Here is an 8171-nt window from a genome sequence, read left to right as displayed (position 1 = left end):
CCAAATTTTCTCTGTTCTCACGTTAGTCTATTGAGCTCGCTTCGCGAGCAGCTCTCGCTATAAATGCGATGTTGGTAAATGCTTAAATATATTAACGTAGAACTACGTCGTATGACGTCATAGTTAAGTGAACGAACGCAAGGCTGTCTCAGCTAATGAAAATATACAACTGTGATAAGTGAATGACATGCAACTATTTTGAAGGAATGCAAAGTTGCAAAGAAATCTTCAGTCGACTATTAAGGGGAAGAAGGACCTTTAGCTGAAAAAATTACTTGTCATTCAATTTTTTTTTATATTTTGTATATTTCTTATTAAGTATGTCCCACATATCTTAAAGCAGTTATATCATTAGGTTTCTTACCTTATTTTAGAGATATTGATTGACAAATATTATGCCCTACATTATCTAAGTGGAGTTTTAATCCTCCATGTTTCCGGGCTCATTACTCTGTCCATAATTGGATTTTTAAAGCATATATAAAAAATATGTAAGTGAACATGTATCTTTTAAAATATTTCAGAATATGAATTGGGTTTAAAATTCGAAAAGGCAAGTTTCATCTATCACACTGCATCTGGATAGGGAAAATTACGAACAAAACAACAAAAAACGTAATTTACAAAAAATCCTATCATTCAATATTTTTAAATTTATGTTGAAATGCGAGTCCTTCAAATTATTGATTAACTGTAAAAATTTCGAATGGTGAAGCTGACCTCAATATTTCACAGGACATCGTTAAAGACGACATAAGCAGGACAAAAACTTATCATGTTTACATTTCTCGAGTACGGGAAAAACCAACTATGACGTCACACGTAAGCTAAATAAGCGAAATAAGATATACCTACATAAGATTTCCGTCATCAGCCATGCAAAAATAATTTTTGTGTTCCCCGTTTCTCAAAATACTTCATCATATACTGATTATGACCTGTTTTTACATAATAATACCGCCCTTGTATTCACCGAGTATGATCTTGTTGAACTAGCAGATCGTGTATGACGTCACCGACTTGTTGGACGCGCAGTTTAAAGAAACAGAGGAGTGGATCAATCTTTTTTCATAATTTGTTTATGTTTACAAGAATGTTAAACTTTTTATTTTTTTAATGTAAGATGGTAATTAAAGAAAAAAAAATATCAAAAATTTATACAAGAACTGATGCTTTATACGTTTTGCACTTATATAAATGGAGACTATGACGTAGTTTAACAAAGTCATGTGACCATGTGTCCTTCATCCCCTTAAATAGTACTATATCTTGATGATGTATATCCTCTGAGTCTTAAATTTATTAAAGATTGTGTTTAATGTTTGTAATGTCTTTTGTGAAATGAAATGTATCTATTTTCATAATTATTTCTTAATTGTTTATTTGGATTATTAGTGGTTTGTGTATAATAATAAAATTTCGCTAAAATATTAATTTCTAAATAGAAATTTTCATTTCTTGATAAATATTCATATTGTAAATCTGAAGCTATCACCAAAACATTCATTTAATCATAATATCCTGTGTAAATGCAAAAAGGTCAACATGTCTAGTATTGATAAAAAACATATCTCTCATTAGTTTGCGGGGAATGGTATATATTTTAATGGTTTTTCGTAATCATTTGAGTATGTTCTTCATCATATTAAGGATTGAAAACATTGTCACAAAGACTTTTGGTAAATATTTACAAATTTAGGGCTGTAGATGGACTAAAAAAATCCTTTAAAAATATTGAGCGCATTTGCGTATATTTGTTGAAATGTGGATATAATCTTTTATGTCAATCTAAGAAAAACGATTTTAATTTTTAGTTACTGTAATATTTCTACCCATTCTCAGTTAATAAAGTCTATAAACAAAGGTGTTTTTGTGATTTTCTATATTCTACTTATGATCATGTACCCTTAAAAATGGCTGAAAATTACAGTTGCCGTGTATAATAATCATTCTTAATTGCACCGGCTGCACTACATTTAATAACAAGGAAACATGCAATGTATTTTTAACTGATTAATATGCAAGTGCTAATTACTCATTTTGAAAAGTTTGAAAATCCTGTGACAAAGACTTTTCCGATAGGTTCTACCTTAAAGTGTAACAAACTCTGTCTGTCTGTCCGTTTGTCTTTCTGTCTGTTCATATATGTACAGTATATATATATATATATATATATATATATATATATATATATATATATATATATATATATATATATATATATATATATATATATATATATGATGCTTGTTTTAAATCCAGCACTAATTTTGATTCAAAGCTAACACGGAGGCCACAAGAGGGTGCAGAAGTATGACATTTTCCCGAATTTCCTCAGTTCTGGTGAAATTTCGTCAAATTTTAGATATTTTTCACTTCGGGAAACATAGAGCACAAGCTTGCTTATCTGATATTTTTATGAATAAGATGCATCTGATACTAATGTATGAAATGTATAAACTTAGTAGATAGGCAAACTTGTGCGTTATGTTTTCTGAAACAAAATATGCTGTAAATTCGATGAAAATTTGCATAAAAATGAAACAATTCGGATTTTGACATATTTTCTGACCTCCCTGCGACCTCTGTGTATCCCATAGCTTAGAACCAATACTCATTTTGTGGCAGGGGTGACAACATATTTTTATTGATAAACTGTTGCACTCAAACCAGGGACCAAAAAGGGGTATTAGCCTATCTTGTCCTTTTTCTTAATTAAACATGACAGTGCTTTTACCGTCAGCTAGGCACTTGAAAAGGGTTTATTTAACATAAGATATTAACTAACTTTAATGCTGCGCTAACAATCAGGTGTTTTTAAATTTATTCTGTTATTTTAGTATAGTGTTTCCCACGAATTAAAAATTGATATGCAAAGATTTATATGGATGTTCCTTTCGCCGTATCAGGAGGGGGTAATTGATTACCCATAATACATCTGGGATTCATACTCTCCGGGGGAAACATTTAGTCTCGTATAATGAATTTTGAAAGATAGTTTTGTTTGAACATATTTTATTGCCTTTTAATTTTACAAATGGGAAAATATTTTGTTTGAAAACTTTTAGAGTAAAATGAGCACTTATCTGTAATCTAACACGAGTTTTTACCTATTGAGGAAGAAATATAGGGAAATATCATGTTATAAATTACGTAATAACAACAAAATTTTTAAACCAACAAGAGTCAGTATTGACGAAGATTAATTCAAATTCTAGTTTTTACAATTTTGTTTCCTTTTGAACATTTCGATATTTTCAATATTTTGAATATAATGATGACTATATTTTAGGCAGTAGCTGCTGATTTTTCTCTTGCTTCAACCTACATGTATATTTATAAAAGTGGTAAGTATTTTGTGAGTGCACATTGTTATCACATTTCAACAGTCGCTCGTGTCGCGCAGTGGTTAGAGCGTTTGCTCTAGAGTCGCCGTGTAAGGTGTTGATCCTGGTTCGAATCCACTGCGGGACGTGGAGATCGGTCCTTCGGATAAAACCGTATAGACCAAGGTCCGGTGTCGCAGTAGGTGCTGACACACACAAAAAAATCCCTCACTGCTCGCCCTGAGTGCCGAGTATAGGTCAAAATTTGCAGCTCTCCACCGGCAAGTGGTGGTGTCTCCATATGAGTAAAAAATTCTCGAGAGGGACGTTAAACAACAAACAAACAAAACAACAAAACATATTTACAACCATTAAATATTTTCTTATAAAAATTATATTATATATAATATATCTTTTGGATACCAAATATTGATGAATCAATAAACTCAATCAACTTCTAAACTTGTTTCATTTTTAAGCTATTGTATGAAAGATTTCGTAAAAACTTCAACTAATTTATACAAATGTAAATTATCAGATGATGAATGCTTACGCTGGGATCAGAATTTTTGTCAGTAATATGAATCCTTTCATCCCAATTTAAACAAAGAAAAGCAGTTTATTGTTTAGATCACCGAAAGGGAGACCAAGTTCCTCTGAAAAAAGAATCATGGGTTCTCGCATGATTATACAAAATTTATAAGCAGTGTTATTTAGAGTAAATGTATAGTGTTTCTGTTTAAAATAGTTAGAAATATGAGTAAGACTTCAAATTCATTCATCTCCAGTTACAAACTACTAGGAATAGATTTTTAGTGGTAAAGAACTAAGTTACGTTTGATTGCTTGAAGCCCTTAATTTTTGATAATGAAAAAAAAAGTTTAAATGTCAATTAAGAACTCAAGTAGAACCGTATACTACCGGTACAATTCAAGATAATATTTGTAGATGTCTGATTTGAGTATACTTAAAGCTGATGTGACACTAAACGAAACGTTTTTGAAGTCATTGATTAAATCTTTATAACAGGAAATGCAAAGACTAAAATTTCCGTGAATCAACCACAGTTATGTAATACGTTATTAAATCTATTCAAACTATAACAAGAAACTTAATGACTACAACCCATGTATATTAATAAAGATAACTTATTAATTATCCGTAGAAAGCTGTCCCCATTACACGACAGTTTCCTCTTTCCTGAGCGACCTTGGGGTTAATGTTCGTACATCCGGGACATTTGGCATTCGTGACCTTGAAGTGACACAAGATCCGAAAAGGTCATCCTGCACTATGCTTAAGGTAAAATGGTAAAATGTCTATTACCTTTTGTGCTTAGACTCTATGCTGGAAAAGAACTTTGAAAAACTTAAATTTAAATACGATTTGCTATCAGGGTAATCAGATTATCTAAACAATTCCTTCTTGAAGCTGTCTTTATTCGTAACAAGATACTTATGATTGACACAACATGTAAATAAATCATGGTCTTCAATAATTTTTTAGCAGTAATAACGTTTCAAGAACTAGCTTTGTGCACTGTGTAGAAACGGGCTATAGGGTAACGTTAAGATGGCAGCAGGCTAGTACGCTTCAGTTATTTTGCGCAAAGTTTTCGAATTATATAGAGATATATTACGAAATGGATTGTATTATTTGTAATATTTTAAACATAGTTTAAACAGAAATCACAAATATGATATACATACTTCAAGCCTAGAAAATGTTTATACCAGTTTACTGTTTAAGGTTGTTAATTTTAGCATACCTGAGCGAGCTAATCTGATCGAATGGTACATTCGTCTGTCGTCTCTCGTGTGAGCTGTGTCAACCGAAAACATTTTCATCTTCTCTAGAACGACTGCATCAATTTCAACCAAACTCTGTCATAAAGTTTTCTTGTATGACGTGGATCCAAATTTGTTTAAATGCGCACTATTTCGAGGGGAGATGATTAAGAAATAGATAGAGTGTTGTTATGTCATTTAAAAAATATTATTGTCAAGGGCCTTGATCAGCAATATAAATATGCAAGCATCACACGGAGATGCAGTGTCAAGTTTTCAAATCATACCCCCCCCCCCCCCCCCCCGGTTTTGAGGGTGACCACGATGGTGGAAACAGTTGTCAAGAATTCACAGGAAAAAAATATTTTAAAATCAGTAGTGAGGGGCCAACAGTAGGGATCAAAGTTTAAAAAAGGACCGTAGAGGGAAAAAAATCTTTAATATGTTCTCAAGAACAGAAGAGCCTTCGTTTGTCCTATTAATAAGCAAGGGTCCTAAAGAAGTGCTGAATCAATTGCAGCTATTGAGTTTGTTTAAATCATGTCCCAAGGGGGTATTGTGGCGCCACAATTAGGATCACAATTTTACATGGGATAAAGGGATAGTACATTTAAATATCTTGTCAAGAACTACAGTCTCAATATGACACATGTGATCGTTATGACCCTTGGGCTTCTTGTTTTATAAAAGCTTGTTTAGAACTATGTCAGGCTTGAATCTCACATGGTATATACATATATTGATAGGCAAATTATGCAAAAGGAAGTCACTCACATACGTATGACAGAGCGAGAGGGGCACAATTCTTCGCCACTCCATCTGTTTTCCCGAATGGTGCCACTGATGTCACTCTCAGCTATGATGTATACTTCCCAAGTTCTTTTTCATGGGTGAAGGGCGGGAAACTTCCCGGTACTTATGGTTACAGCACCCAGTGCTCCGGAGGACGGGATTCAGATCACTGCATCTCCACCCGATTCATGTGGCGAGCTCACGGAGCAGGGAAATTGTATCTGTACTTCCCCAAAGGAGCTCAACCAAATTTTAATGTGTGGGCAAAAAGTCAAAATGCAAGTATTGTAACAAACGACAATTATGGGGTGTCTATTCGCTCTCCAAATTTTGTCTTCCAACATGGTCAGTGGATAAACTTGAGGCAACAAACCCACCTTAATACAGTCCGTAGTGGCGGTCACGGAAATGCAGATGGATAGATCAAGGTTTTTATGAACCATTCGTCAAGTCCTGTCATGTCAATTAAAGATGTTGTTTTACGGAAATATGATGACGTCAAAATTGATGGTATTTTCTTCTCGACCTTCTTTGGTGGGCATGACGACTCTTGGGCGTCAGCGCACAATACCTATACTTTATACAAAAATTTCCAGATATCTGTTGGTCATCATTAAAGTTATATAATGAGTCAAAATCATGTGTTTCATTTAAGATATCTGTATCATAAAGGGGAAGATGGATGAAAAATATGAGTATAACGAAAATGTGACATTTTTGTTTAATAATCGTGTAAATTAAAAGTAAAGTAGGCAGAGAGCATAATGCATCTCTCACTAGGATTTTGTTGAGTCCTAGGAAACAAGGTTTTTGAGAAGGTTGAGTCAAAGCGAAATTTAATGCGTTCCAGAAAAATTATGTTGAGTTATAGTACCCATCCTTCGATAACTCTCTTTTAAAAGACGTTTATTTTAGGCAATAAATGAAAAATAATCTTAAAGTATCTAAGCTTAATCTCGAAATACACATAATTATATGCTTTTAAATTTATCTTTATAAAGCTGAAATAAATTGTTGCACAAGTAATGCATTAAATCAAGTACTCACTCAAGTTATTTTCCCACCCCATGGTCTACCAAAAACAGATCCCGTGGCAGTGATCTTAGGTAAAAATGAAGGTCTAAATAGGTTTCTGTTAAAAATCCTTGTCATGAGCATATTTTCTCTCCTATTGCCCAATCTGACTTACATATAACATTAAAAGTGATCTATGTTAACAATTGAATAGTGACCTTGATACAGATGTCAATGTCAAAGCAGGTTCGTTTCTGAAATAAAACTCTGGAGCACTTAATTTCTGTCATCGAACCATTTTGACTTACACTTCAGAGTGATTTTGATACAAGTTTCTGGATTAAAAGTAAAGGTTATAGCAGTTTTCTATTCTTTTCCAAAACATGAAATATGGATATAACTAACATTAATCAAGCTGAAATGTCCTTTGAAACAATACAGATTTGGAGCAGAGCAAACACGGGCCCCTTAAAAACATCACAGGTGGGATCAGATGCCATGGAGGAGTAAGCATCCCCTGTCGAACGGTCACATAATCGGGCAAGCGAGAAAATTCGTAGACAATGCAGTGTTTAAATAATGGCCTAACACTTATTATGAAAAATGTCAGTCAGCATTCGACTTAATGATAGATGGTATTTGCTGACAAGGTCATTGTATCGACCATAGAACTTGCGAAATGATGATTTTAAACGAGACTCTTGATATCCTTGTTCCATCAATTTGTTTGTCAGTAGCTTGCCTCGTTTTAAAAATTGTTCTTACGTGGAGCATTTTTCTCTCCGCATTGCTCAATCTGGCTCATATTTTACCCACAGGGTGCTTTTGGCAAATTGTTTGTAGTAATCATGAGCCAGATTTCTGTAGGTTAGAGGTCATATCCCATTATTCCTCATGTCCTCTACATTTACAAACAGATGGATCCTTTGAGATGGACAAGCGTCTCAATGTTTTTGATCAAAGTGTTTTTTCGACATTTTAGCAGCCCTTAAACGTTTACCTCACAATATAAAATACTGAGTTCCATTTCAAAATATAATTTCAGGAAAATTGCACATTATAATAATTCTTATAGATAGTTTTAATTTTTGTGGAAATAAAAAAATATTTGTTTTTAGCTAAAGTGTTGGTACATTAACCATTTTTATATACATATGAAAAAAATCACAGTTAAAGAAAAACAGTGTCGAGTATAAACATTCATTTATATATTATAAATATATACAATGTATAAATTTAAATACTTGTTTTG

At 33.0% G+C, this 8171-nt stretch overlaps 1 pseudogene; it reads left to right on the top strand.

Annotated features, from left to right (window-relative positions):
• The first annotated feature begins 4082 nt into the window (after positions 1-4082).
• Positions 4083-6525, top strand: LOC133180431 (uncharacterized; annotated as a pseudogene).
• Positions 6526-8171: the final 1646 nt, after the last annotated feature.

This window comes from Saccostrea echinata, unplaced genomic scaffold (assembly GCF_033153115.1).
Source record: "Saccostrea echinata isolate AGI-Se365-2 ecotype Australia unplaced genomic scaffold, CSIRO_AGI_Sech_v1 ptg000006l, whole genome shotgun sequence".
Lineage (NCBI taxonomy): Eukaryota > Metazoa > Mollusca > Bivalvia > Ostreida > Ostreidae > Saccostrea > Saccostrea echinata.
The sequence above is the reverse complement of the archived record's forward strand: the minus strand, read 5'-3'. Positions and strand labels throughout refer to the sequence as shown.